This window comes from Typopeltis vanoorti, chromosome 8, assembly GCF_054136105.1.
Source record: "Typopeltis vanoorti isolate ZY-2024b chromosome 8, IOZ_Tvanoo_1.0, whole genome shotgun sequence".
In the NCBI taxonomy this organism is placed as follows: domain Eukaryota; kingdom Metazoa; phylum Arthropoda; class Arachnida; order Uropygi; family Thelyphonidae; genus Typopeltis; species Typopeltis vanoorti.
This window is the reverse complement of record NC_143556.1, coordinates 62,159,833-62,173,409: the sequence shown is the minus strand read 5'-3', so window position 1 is coordinate 62,173,409 and position 13,577 is coordinate 62,159,833. Positions and strand designations below refer to the sequence as shown.

Here is a 13,577-nt window from a genome sequence, read left to right as displayed (position 1 = left end):
GGGATGCTAAAGGCATTTTGTTTCTTAATTATCTTGAAAAGGGTAAAATAATAAATGGGAATATTATTCTGATCTTTTAACCAGACTACCAGAAAAATTCATGAGAAAAGACCTGATTTGCAGAAGAAAAAATCATTTTTCATCAGAGCAATGCACCTGCCCATAAAGGTGTTTTGGAAATGGGAAAATTAAGGGATCTGCACTATGAATTGTTGGAACATCCACCTTGTTCCCCAGGTTTGGCTCCATCTAACTTCTATCTCTTCCCAAAACTAAAACTCTTCCTCGCTGGTCAGCGTTTTTCTTCGAATGAAGAGATGATTGCAGCTGTAGAGGGTTATTTTGTAGATCTTACTGAGAACCACCACAGGGATGAGATAATGGTGCTGGAGCATCGTTAGAATAAATGTATTAGTCCTAAGGGAAATTATGTCGAAAAATAAAAATAAATTTGAAATTATAAATTCGTTTTTCATTTTTAGGCCGAGAACTTTTCAGACCACCCTCCTGTATATAATTGATAAAAATAGCAAAATGATTTTAGCCCACCCATGACTAATTTACTATAAGTTTAAAGAAAAATCTTTCGTGGGTGGGAGACACAAAAAATATACAGATCAATTTTGCGAAACTACACGATGTATTTTATTAGTATATGCAGTGCTATGTGAACGCTATGGCATTATTGCAGTTGTCAAGGCCTCCAGAATCAGGACATTTTACTAATTGTCGAGTTTACCACATTCAATTTGAGAGAGAGAGAGAGAGATGCTGAGGTGATAATGATAATATATGATATATAAATATATGATAATATAAGAAACGACTGTTAACTTCTTTTCTTGAAATAGTAATTTGAGTTCAACAAGCACCTCTATTATCATCAACTTCCCTTCCTTAGATGGACATTTTACTGCCCGACATTGTAGTATTCCTCTCTCTCTCATTTCAAAAGAAAAAGAAGCATTTCACACCAATATCTTTAACTAAGAGAATACAGTCATTCAATCTAACTCACTGTCATTTTTAATATCCAAAATAGTAAATTCATTTTAGAATTTACTATTTGAGGAATGCAAGAGTTTTATATGCCCAACGATTATTTTCGAATCAAAATTTTGAATTTCTGCATTCACTCTTGTCATAAAAGAAAATTATTCATATTAGGTTTTAGGAGAAGCCTAAAAGGCTTTATTTCAGGGATAAGAAATTAATTAAAGATGAGATATGATAAATCGTTCCTTATTTCATAGTTGAATGTTAAAAAAAAGAAAGTTTTGTCTATGAAATAAGAACGGATTTGTAATATCCTTATGTCTATGTTTTTAAAAATCAAGGAAATGTTTTATACTCTTCGTCAATTATTACACACACTCTCTGCGAGTTCACTTACGAAAAAATAAAACTCTACGAGGTAGGATCACTGTGGTATTGAACACAGTTTTTGCTTCTTTAGTTTTTGTCCTAATCTGTGACGACGTTTTTGTAACTTGGGCGGTTTTGAATACGTTGTTCCTGTCCTGGTCTGTGGCAAAAAGTAGGTCCGTGCACGCTTTCAGTTTGGTGCCAGCCACTTGAAATAGTGATCCCTTTGCGGAAGTGATAAACCTGCGGATTACTAGACAGCAGTTCCAAGTTTTTGAAATTGGAGAACTTTGATAAAACGTAGGCCTCTGTCTGCCTGCAGGTTGGTGCGTTTACAGCACATACCTGTGGTTATGCCGAGCTGAGGTTCAGCATAGTTTTCAGGTGGATCAGATTCACAGGAGATCCAGCTACTTGATACAGCGATTCCTTTGGAGCACTGGCAAGTTCAAGGCTACCTGAGAGAATGACTTTTTTGGCCACGCACAAGATTTTGGAACTTGAGCCATTTGAACATTCATTTTTTGGTGTGTGATGAGAAGAGTAGGCCCGACCACACTGAAGTTTTCCACTGTGCTGAGCAGAGGCTTGGTGTGGGGGTGGTGCTTGCCTTTGGCTGTGCTGGGAGGAGATTTAGCAGTTTCATATGGAGCTTACAGATTCATGACAGATCCACTTTGCATAGACGGACCTAATTATAGGTACTAGCAACGTCTCAGCCAGTTGGCAGAGTAATCATTTAGGCCATTTGAACACTTATTTCCACTTGGTCTCTGACGACAACAGTCGGTTTATGCATGCTGGCGGGCTTTGTCTGCTGCTTCGCTGAGCAGAGGATTCTAGTGGTACTTGTCTATGGCTGTGGTGGAATAAGATTCGCACAGTTTTAGGGTGCAGGCCTACAAGATTCATAGGAGGTCCATTTCATAGACAGTAATCCGTTTGAGGTATTGACGAGTTCTGAGCTATCTGATGAGAGAGAAAGAGAGAGAGAGAGAGAGAGAGAGATGAGTTACCTTATATGGATATCACGATTTTCATGCATGGACCTACCGCTGTCATACATTTCCGCTCAGTCTCTAATGACACCAGTAATTCCATAGCCGTCGGCGTTCTTTATCTACCACTGCAGCGACCATAGTCTTGACTAGGTGGAGGTATTTTCCTGTCGCTATGTTTGGCATGAGGTTTGGCATAGTTTTCGGGCAGAGCCTACAGATTCACAGGAGATTCAGCTACTTTAGACAATGACCCCATTGGGATGCTGACAAATCTCCCTGCACGAGTGGCCTTTTTTTTTGGGTCACTCACATGTTTTTAGAACTTTTATGATTTGAATATTTATTTGTGCCTAGTCGCTGATGAGGATCAACATTTCGAAACAAATGTCAAGCTATTGAAACCTAAGTAATGCACTAATATAAGGCGACTATATGGGCTGCTGGACATACTTCGTGTTTTTTAAAATAGTGTAAACCAAGGCAACTCCTATGCTGAGGGTTCTATTCTCGTAAACTCTATTCTAGTTTCAAATTTTCTGTACATTTCTATAAATTTCTATAACTTGGTTATGAAATAACGACGGTTTTACAATATCACCTATTTATATTAATTCTCTCCATATTAATTGAATATTCTATCTTATATTATAATATCCCCTATTTATATTAATTCGCTTCATATTAATTGAATATTCTCTCTTATATTTCCTTTAGAAAGCTTTCATGCAATGGATATTCCTTTTATATGTTTCTATTAACAGAAATGACAATCATAGAGTAGGCTCAAAAACTAAGTTCCTATAAAGTGTTTTTCTACTTTAAATATTCTACATATTCTGCATTAAATATTCTTTCTTTGTTTACGTTGCGGTTTCAGCAACTTCATTTTTTATGAGATTGTAAAACATTTCCCTCATACTAAAACGAATCCGCTTTATTTCACCATATTCTGAATAATTTTCTTAATAATCCCCGTTCCTTTTAGATATCTCCATCCTCATCTGTTTGTGTAGGATCCCTGTTTCTGGCTACCGGTGGAGATTGAACTGCCCACTCAGTCTGCAAAAGCTAGATAGGATTAAAAGGTCTCGCCTACTTCCTATAAGGGAATAAAAGTCGTTAGCTTATTATTTATTATCACGTATCACTCCAAATATCAAACTTTATCAAAGTAAATGGCCAAATAAATAAATAATATATTTAAGCCATCCCTAGTACAAAAACACACTAGAATCAGACTATATAATGTCTTGTCAAAACCAACTTTACTATACGGAAGTGAAACGTGGACAATAAAAAGGAAAGATGAAAAACGAATTCAAACAACAGAAACGAAATTTCTCAGAAAAACAGCTGGATTATATCAAGTGGGTCCATAAAACAAATGAAGAAATTTTACAATCCCTGAATATAAAACCAATTAATTACTAAATAAGACAGTACAAACAAAAATGGATAGAACATTTAAATCAAATGGACAACGGCAGACTACCGAAAATATTATTCACATATATAGCTCAGTAGAAGTGGAGTTTGCACTCTACAGCGCTTGACCACACGACGAAAGGCGTTTTAATCTAGTCTTCGACTAAAGGAACTTTTTCTAAGCCTTTTCTCGACCGGTTCCAGAGTTAGTCGATCTCTGGCACGGGCTAACGGGTTTTTCCTCCCGGAAACTCGGGATTTTCGTCCCGTAAACTCAAAAAAATCGGCCGTCGAACCCATACTATTTTCAGACATTAAATGTATTGTGTTAGGGTTAGGTACCACCAGATGGCGGCACTTATTAGCGGCCTTCTTCACTGCGTGCTGATTAATTAGTGATAGCTTTGGGCCAATCTCAGATTGGCTTCCAGTGGAGATTGAACTGCCCACTCAGTCTCCAAAAGTTAGATATATCTTAAAAACGGCCTCGGCTGCTCCCTATATGGGAACAAAAAGGCGTTAGCTGATTTTTTTTAAATAAAATAAGTGGAAAAAGAAGAATCGGGAGACCAAGAAAGAGACGGCATATAACTGGAGCATGCTACCTTCCTAAAATCCATGTTAGGAAGAAGAAAAAGACATATCACTCCAAGGAGTCAACGAACTCGTCGCTGGAGGGCACTACTCTACGCCGCTACACACACACACACACACACACACACACACACACACACCTGTCCGTCCACCAATACTATGTAATAACTCTCCTACCACACACAACTACCATCAACCCATTTATCGTCCGTCACCACCAATAACATTATTTTTGTCTTTAAATTGCCTGTGTTCTGAAGGCCGATTTTCCTGTACGCAGGATGAAAAATTCTAGTTTCTGCTATTTTTGTATAATATATCATGTTGATATCATTAAATTTATTACTTTCGAATATTTCAGAACAACCAAAAATCTGATACTTTGCAATATTTTTTGAATATCGACTTTGAAAATATGGCTCTTTTCTTGCCACCTTCTTGCAGTGTAGCATGGCAGTCTATAGATGGAGCGCTACGTTATCCCTTCTTTTACGCCCTACTCTCAACGACTGACGTTTTGTACTCTATAAGTGTAAGTAGCAGTGACGTAAGTAGATGACTAGCTTTCGTCATCACTCAGTTAAGAGTAAGGGATGGTGGCAATTTCGAAATCTTAGGAGCGAAGAGAAGGAAAATATCCATTATTGAAATTTTATTTCATGCCCGGTTGATGGAACTGATTAAAATAGAAAAACATCCACTTTTTATTTTTGTAGTTATAAGATTAATTTATTAATTTCTTCGTGAAAATCGGTGCTATATTTCAGAAGTTATGATTTAGTGTACTAATAACATTGTCAGCTTTATTATTACGAGTGCAGAAATATAAGGCTGTGCATTGTATTGACAAGTGTTGTACTGCTGATAGTGGATGATATTCAAGATTTGGGACGATGGTTGACAGTAGACTGAAGTTTAGAGGACATGGTGCAAACACTGCACATCGGAGTGCTGCCTAGATAAGAAGTACTCTAACATTCAAGGATAAGGAAGTGGTTGTGTCACTGTATAAAGCACTGGTCAGACCGTACGTGGACTATTGTGCTCAGATTTGGTCACCTGTGTTAAGGAATATTAAAGAGCGAGATACAAATGTGACTCTGTTCCTATCATATTCTCTCAGCTATATTGTGCTCAGATTTGGTCACCTGTGTTAAGGAATATTAAAGAGAGATACAAATGTGACTCTGTTCCTATCCTATTCTCTCAGCTATATGGCTGGTGGAGATAGCTGAGTGAGGTGATTTCGAGTTACTTTCCTTGCCATAGTATATTTTATGACTGTAACCATGTGTGTTCATGGAACCAGTTTGCCTATTTTGAGGGATGAAAAACCAAAATTACTGGGGGAAAAAACTTCACCCCCATACGAGAGTGGTTAACGAATTAACCCCTTTAGTCATTAGAGAGCAGATAAAGGTTCCTCACATCACTGATGGGAATTGAACCTATGTCTTTCCGACCAAAGGGCTTCATCTATACTGACTAAACTACAGAGGCTCCGTGACTCAATAAGATATAAAAATGCATTATGAGCAGCAGTTAGCCAATTAGGCTAAAGAAAACTTCTAGAGAGAGAGTGTGTGCTTTTAATATGTGGATATTGGAAAAATAATGTTTATACAAGGATGACTAGTAACAACAGCAAACAATACAAACAATTAATTATTCATTAAATACTGCAGTATTTAATGAATAATTCATCAAAGGAAATTATTTTATCTTCACAAGTGAAACATCATATGGAGTGCAGAGGAAAGAGGAAAAAGAGTAGTAAGCAGGCAGGAAGTATATGAGTGGTAAAGCAATCTCAGTATTAATAAGGCATTGACAAAACTCCTTGCATTAACAATGTGTTGTCAATGCAAGGAGTGTTAAAGATTTTAAGATTTGGTATGATAAATATGTTGTCAGTTGAATGAACCTCCCATGATGAGTCTGCCTATTCCATGGAGGGTACATTAATTATACAGGTATCTTCATGGAATCAGAAGACTCATCGTGGAAGATTCATTATTCACATAATACTTATCATATTTCCTATTATTATTATTACACCCTCCATGGAGTCAGCAGACTCATTGCAGATTCTCCTCAAATTCAAACTCATTCACCAATGAAGCACTCAAAACCACCTCTGGTACCCATTCACCAACCTCCAAGCAAAAAATCTAGTCCTGACACCATTGCTAAACAGACTTGCACAACAATTTCCATGGGCGACTCCTCATTCTCTTCCTGTTATATACTGAAAAAAAAAAACAGTGTCAATTTTATAGAACCCCTTGAATAACATATGCTTCCATCATGTCTTCTCTTTTCCACCTATCAACTACTTTTTGAAAACTGCAGACCTAGAGAGTATTCCATAAACCTGCCATAGTTTTTGTCATTAGCCTCTGAATCTTATCCACCACTTCGTCCCCATGGAATTCCAGTGTCCATATCTTTGTGCAGTAGCTCACACTTGCCCTTATTAAAGCTTTATATAGGGAAAAATTAACTTCCCCATCATTCCTGCTTGTTAGTGTGTTCTTCAACAACCATGTAATCTGATATGCTGTTTTGGCTTCCTTTGCAAATTGCCCTCTAAACTTCAACTTCCTGTCCACAATTGCCTGCCAAGTCTCTGGTATCCTTAGTTTCCTGAGCTTCAGTTCCATCAATATAGTACACCATTTGTGATCTCTTCTTCCAAAATTGCATCACCTTGCACATGGCCACGTTGAACTGGTGGCTGTTTATGTTTGTCCATACTGCTCATCTATCCTCAATATCTCCTTCATTTACCATCATTCTTCCCAGTTTAACATCATCATCAGCAAACAACTGAATATTTCATGTCAAATCCTTTCCTATATCATTGATGTACAAATTAAACAATGGAGAACCAAACATCGAACCCTGTGGTACACCACTGGACACCTGCCTTCTCCTCGACTCAGCTCCCCCATAAACCACTCTTTGATATCTGTCCATCAGTCACCCTCTAATCCAAATAATCACTAGATGCACTTCCATCCCCTATTTGCTCTAATTTATGCAACAAAGTTCTATGTTGAATCCTGTCGAATTCCTTTGCAAAGTCCAGCAGTATTGCTTGGTAGCCATTTCCCTTATCTAACTCCATTGTCACTTAATTATAAAAAATTAGCAGATTAATATGGCAAAAATTACCCTTCATAAAACTAGGGGGTTCCTTATATATCATATTGCTAACCACACAATTCTGAATTCCATCCACCAATTTCTCTGATACCTTAACCACAGCTCCTGAGATCTCGATTCTTTCCCCCATATGCACAATTCACAGAGAAACGTATGCTTAATTTTAGGATTGTGTAGTAAAGTAGCCCTTTGTAAACTTTATCTTCTGAGCCATTGTAAAATCTTTATTCTCTTTACTTAATACTTTCATTTTGTCAAATCTTAATTCTTAAATCTTAAATGCACTTGTATCTGTTCCTTTAGTAAAATCTTCTATAGTACAATCTTTATCTCTCTTAACTTCAATCTCTCTCTTGGCCGATCTTTACACATAAGAAAGATTCTAGTGGTTTGGGGGACAAAGGGAATACTAATGGTCAATGCCACTTCCTTTGTCTCCTCACTGGTTCTAATTCCTTTTTCGGATTCAGGGAAAATTTATTTTTCACTGCACTACCCCGAATCCTAGATTAACAACGAGTGTAGAACCAAGGAACCAGAACACAGTTTAGCATACAATCTTATATTACAATAAATTACATTTGCAGTCGTAGCCCGTATTTTATGAGCAAGTGCAATAGAGAAGAAAATCAGTCAAGTCATCAGTTAAACAAAAAGAACAAAACATTTAATTCAATTGAAACACTTTACACATTATGAATACACTCTGATTAAGTATCCTACAATTGCTAATGAATGAGCACTAATTAATCAGATTCTCTATATCTATTTTAGCATGCAAGACAAAGAACTTCATTTATGGTTCACAATTTAAACTTGAAAATTTACACTTATTCATCAATACTAAAGACATTTGTTAACTGAATTATTAAATTAGCTTCACGTGCTCTCATACAATTTCTCTCACAAAATTCTCACAACTTATTCAATCATTAAAAGAGACAATTCCTAGACTCCACGCGCTCTCGCACTATTTCTTTCATAAAATACTCATTATTACTCTATCATTAAAAAACCAATCTCTAGAGTCCTTCCTAAAATTTACAGATATCCTTCTAATACACATTTACTTATAAAAAACATAGACTGTACATTACCAATTGCTGGGAAACTATCTGGCCACCTTACATATCTCGTCTGGACAATTACTTTCAACTCCACATTCCTTCTGCTTTTTCTGAGGCATTCTTCAAGGGTTCAAGCTGCTCTTACTTCTGCTACCAAATTTAGGTAGACATTGTTCTCTGGTGAACTGGCTCAACATCATAATGATATCTCCGCAAGCATCGGTGAATATCTTCTGCTGGGCTGGTCGCCGACCGGTAAATTTTGGGAAATCCACGGCAAAGTTCTTCACTCATTGTCTCGAATCCGCGGGGAATGATGAGGCACCACTCCACACACAACAGCAAGAAAGCTCGAGATCTGGAGCGTGAGAGCATAAGAATAAGCTAAGATTGTTTTTCTGGCAATGCATGACTTTTTAAATTGCGCGCCACAAGTTCACACTGCGTCATTGATTTCTCCTCCTATTTTTCAGCATCACCTCACGTCACCCAGTACTGAGTGTCACACACGGAATTCTTAGCGTACTCTTCCGAGCGTGTGTCTGTGTGTGTGTGTGTGGGGGGGGACTACTTGCTTACCAAAAGGGTGCACCTTTACTCTTTGTTGAATGTGTTCAGAATCCGGCCACTTTTATTTAATCGGATTATCTCTTTCTCCCAGCAATTTATAAGTACTTACACGTAAGCAGTAAGGTTTAAGCAATTTAGCAATTCACAATACTTTATATTATAGCATAAATAAATGAAAGATTCTCAGTTTAGTAATATTTTGGTAATTTACAAGTATATTCTGATATATCAATAATTGATTCAAAATGTAACCCTATGTTAAGTCTGAAGGAATCGTAAATTAATTTAATTTTTATTTCATTCAGAACTTAACACCCTTGTATTGAGCTTTGGTTTCCCTGAAAGTGCTATTATAATGATGAATGTGATCCTCCATAGGTGAGCTAGTAACAATAAAACCATATGGCTTCATCATTACTGATTTGGTTGGAAAGTCCTTTGTTAAAATCCTTTTTAGGATATAAAGATTCTTACAAGGACTCTTTAAGTGAAGATGAGTTAGTTGATCTTCTATGGAGGCAGCATGATTTTCCCAGAAACTCAGTCTGTTTAAGAAACATACAACCTGAAATTAGCTCTGCTCACACATTTCTGAATGCTAACAATGTCAAGATCTTTCCAGATAATTTCATTTTTAAGCTGATAACAGAAAGAAAGAGGTGTGAGACTAGAGAAATAAGAGATTGACCAAGAGAGAAAGAAAAATCAAGGAGTTAGTGTTTTGTATGACAGTTGACAAGAGTTTGACAAAATCGTGCTTTCCATGTGCAAAAATTAATGATGTTAATAAGGATTCCATATGAATTTATTCAGTTGACTTCCTACCATACCAGCTTTGTTGATTCTGTTGTCTATTTCCATATTCAATTTACTATCTTCACTAAAAATTGTGCCTAAGTAGCTGAAATATTTTACTTGTTCCACAGGTTCTCCGTTAACAAAGCAGTTCACATTTTCAACGATTCTGCCTATTTTCATTGTCTTTGTCTTTTTATTGCTGACCTTCATACCATATCTATTACAATAGTTATTCAATTTAGTCAGAGAATCTCACAGACTTGTAGCGGATTTATTTAGAAGTATAACATTGTCCGCGTAAAGCAAAGAGCTGACATGCGGATGATGTTATACTTCTAAATAAATCCGCTACAAGTCTGCAAGATTCCCTGACTAAATTGAATAACTGTTGTAATAGATATGGTATGAAGGTCAGCAATAAAAAGACAAAGACAATGAAAATAGGCAGAATCATTGAAAATGTGAACTGCTTTGTGAACGGAGAATCTGTGGAACAAGTAAGACATTTCAGCTACTTAGGCACAATTTTTAGTGAAGATGGTAAATTAAATATGGAAATAGACAATAGAATCAACAAAGCTGGTATGGTAGGAAGTCAATTGAATAAATTCATATGGAATAAGAGAGAAATTAGTCGGAACACTAAATTAGCTGTATACAAGACAGTGTTCAAACCAGTTTTAACTTATGGATCTGAGTGCTGGGTCAGAAGTAAAACACTTGACCAAAGACTAGAGACTGCAGATATGAGAGTCCTGAGAAAGATTAGAGGCATGAACAGATGGCATCAATATCATATTAAAATTAGGATATTAGGAAAGAACTTGACATTGTCAGCATCCAGGAATGTGTTAGCAGAGCTAATCTTAGATGGTATGGACACTTAGAATAGGAGAGGAAAGATTAGCAAAACAAATGTTCTCTGCCAGGTTTGCAGGAAAATGCCCCAGAGGAAGACCAAGATATAGGTGAATTGATACGGTACATAGTGCCTTAGAGGATAGAAATATAAGATCTGATAATGTTGGAGTCTTGACAAGTAACAGACTGATTTGGAGGAAAATTGTAGATAGGAAGTTAGTAATGATGTAAATTTTTCATGTAGTACTATCATATCCTGTACACCCCTTGAGGGTACATGGCAGGAATTTGATGATGATGATGAGGCAATTAGGGCATAAAAGGGTAGGGTGAAAGAAATGAACGTAGTGGCTGCAACAAATGACTTTAAAGGAGAAAAGTGTGGTATGAGAGAGGACATGAAAGTAGTAGCAAAGGAAAAGAGTGAGAGAGTTAAGATAGTGAGTTGTCACAGTATGACAGAGTAGAGCTGAGAAGGAGGGCCATAATAGCAAATGACTCAATGAGTAATTGCATCTAGTAATTATTAGTGATCTAATAATTGCATCTGAGAATTTGTCTATAACGAATATGATCATGTTACCACCAATTGGTGACAGTGATCATATGGTCTTGTCCTGGGAGGTGGCTAAATGTATGGAATTTTCAGTTAAGATGGGATATATGTGGAAGTACAGAGCTGGTAAGTATGACAACCTCAGGAGTTTGCTTGGATTTGTGCCATGGCATGCAAAACTGCAAGGGCTGGATGTGTATAGTGCACGGAGAAGTGATAAAGGAGTGTTTGAGGGAGGTAATGGCAGACAGCTTACCTAGAGTCAGGAGAGTGAATGAATATCATCATTAAACTGGAGCTGAAAAAAAAAAAAATTGTAGAGGGAATTTGAGGAGAAAGTTGACCTGCAGGCACAAATATAGTCCAAGGCACAGGCCAAAAGGGTAACTAGTGTGGTAAGAAAGGCAAAAGCAGATTTATGAAAGGAAGTTAGCAATGCAGGCTGAAGAGAATATGCTGTAAATAAAAGAAAGAATGTATATGGTAGAATTATTTTATGAATGCCAATGGTAGGTAGGTAACTGAATCAGTCAACATATACTAAGTGAACATTTTGCAAGAGTATATCAACCATATTGCAGAAACGAGAGAGAGCCAAAGGCTTATACAGGAACTAAGGTAAAAACAGAATGGAGGTGCATAGCATATTACAGAACCTTAATGTGAATACAGCTGTGGGATTGGATGGTATACCAGCTCAAGTTTGACGTGAAGTCGCTAGGGAATTGTCAGTGCCCTTGACCATATTGTTTAATCTAAGTCTCAGAACTGGGTTAGTCCCGAGGGAGTGGAAAGAGGAGAAAAAAGACTGATGTGGCAAATTACCAACCGATCAGCATATCAGGAGTTGTTGTCATAGTATTGGAGAAATTCATCAAGAACAAAATACAGGAATGGGTAAATGGAAATGGGATATTGTATGGGGGGCATCATGGTTTTGTGAAGGGTAGGTCATGCTCACGTTTTATAATACAGTGACAGCTGCGTTGAATAAAGGTAATGGGTTTATACGATACTACTGGACTTTGCAAAGGCCTTTGATAGGATACCACATGGAATTCTAATCAGTAAACTGCAGCACATGGGGATGGATATAGGGTTGGTGAGATGGATAGAAGGGCGGTTGATGGAGAGATATCAGAGAGTAGTTTATTCAGGAGTAGAGTGTCCAAAAGAAGGCCTGTGATTAGTGGTGTGCCTCAGAGTTCTGTTCTTGGGCTAGTGCTATTTAATTTGTTCATTAATGATATAGGAAAGGATCTGAGAGAAACTGTTCAGTTATATATCTAGGGAGTGGAAGTTAGGCAAAGTGGTTCCTTTGCATAAGGGTGTCTCTAAAACTGCAGTAGTTAATTACAGACCAATCACCATCTCAGGAGTAGTGGTAAAAGTATTGGAAAAGTTGGTTAAAGACAAAATTCGAGAATGGATGGATCAGGATATGATACTCTATAGAGGCCAACATGGTTTTGTTAAAGGTACATCCTGCCTTAGCAATCTATTAATTTTTCATAATAGAATGACATCTGAGTTGGACAAAGGAACTGGCTACAGAGTGGTACTTCTGGATTTTGCTAAGGCTTTTGACAGGATACCCCATGGAACACTATTACGCAAATTGGAGCAGATGGGAATGGATACTAAATTGGTGATATGGATAGGAGAATGGCTCAGGGAGAGATACCAGAAGGTGGTGTATGGAGGAGCTGAGCCCAGGATGAGGCAGGTGACCAGTGGTTTGCCTCAGGGCTCTGTGCTTGGGCCATTGTTGTTTAATTTGTATATAAATGATATAGGAAATGGCTTACAGGGAGATATTTAGTTGTTTGCTGATGATGCAAAGTTGGGTAGCGCAATAAAAAATCAAACTGATGTCGAACATTTGCAGGATGATTTAAATAAGCTGGTAGAATGGGCAAAATATAATGGATGTCAGTTCAATGTGGAAAAGTGTAAAGTCATGCATTTTAGGATTAAAAGATTACCAGCTGTGTACTACATTGATGGAACAGTACTCCAAGAGATTGATGAGGCTAGGGACTAAGGGGTGTTGGTAGATAGGGAGATGAGAGGACACATTGCTAAGGTGTCCAAGATTGCACATAGGATTACTTGGTTGTTGAGGAACACACTGACATCCAGAGATAAAGAGGTTATTATTCCCCTTTATAA

General features: G+C 37.3%; 1 protein-coding gene across 8 annotated transcripts in view; it reads left to right on the top strand.

The window, feature by feature from the left end:
• LOC150104039 (kynurenine aminotransferase-like) overlaps positions 1-13,577 on the top strand; it is a 179,863-nt gene that overhangs the window by 11,289 nt on the left and 154,997 nt on the right. For 2 of the 8 annotated variants that reach the window (XM_090396700.1, XM_090396697.1), the window contains exon 1: positions 4,949-6,184. The exons of 5 other annotated variants lie outside the window; for them this stretch is intronic. The gene's annotated coding sequence lies outside the window, so the exon portion shown is untranslated. Of the gene's footprint in view, positions 1-4,844; positions 4,918-4,948; positions 6,185-13,577 lie in introns of those variants that run through there. One more of the 8 variants, XM_090396698.1, reaches the window with a different exon arrangement.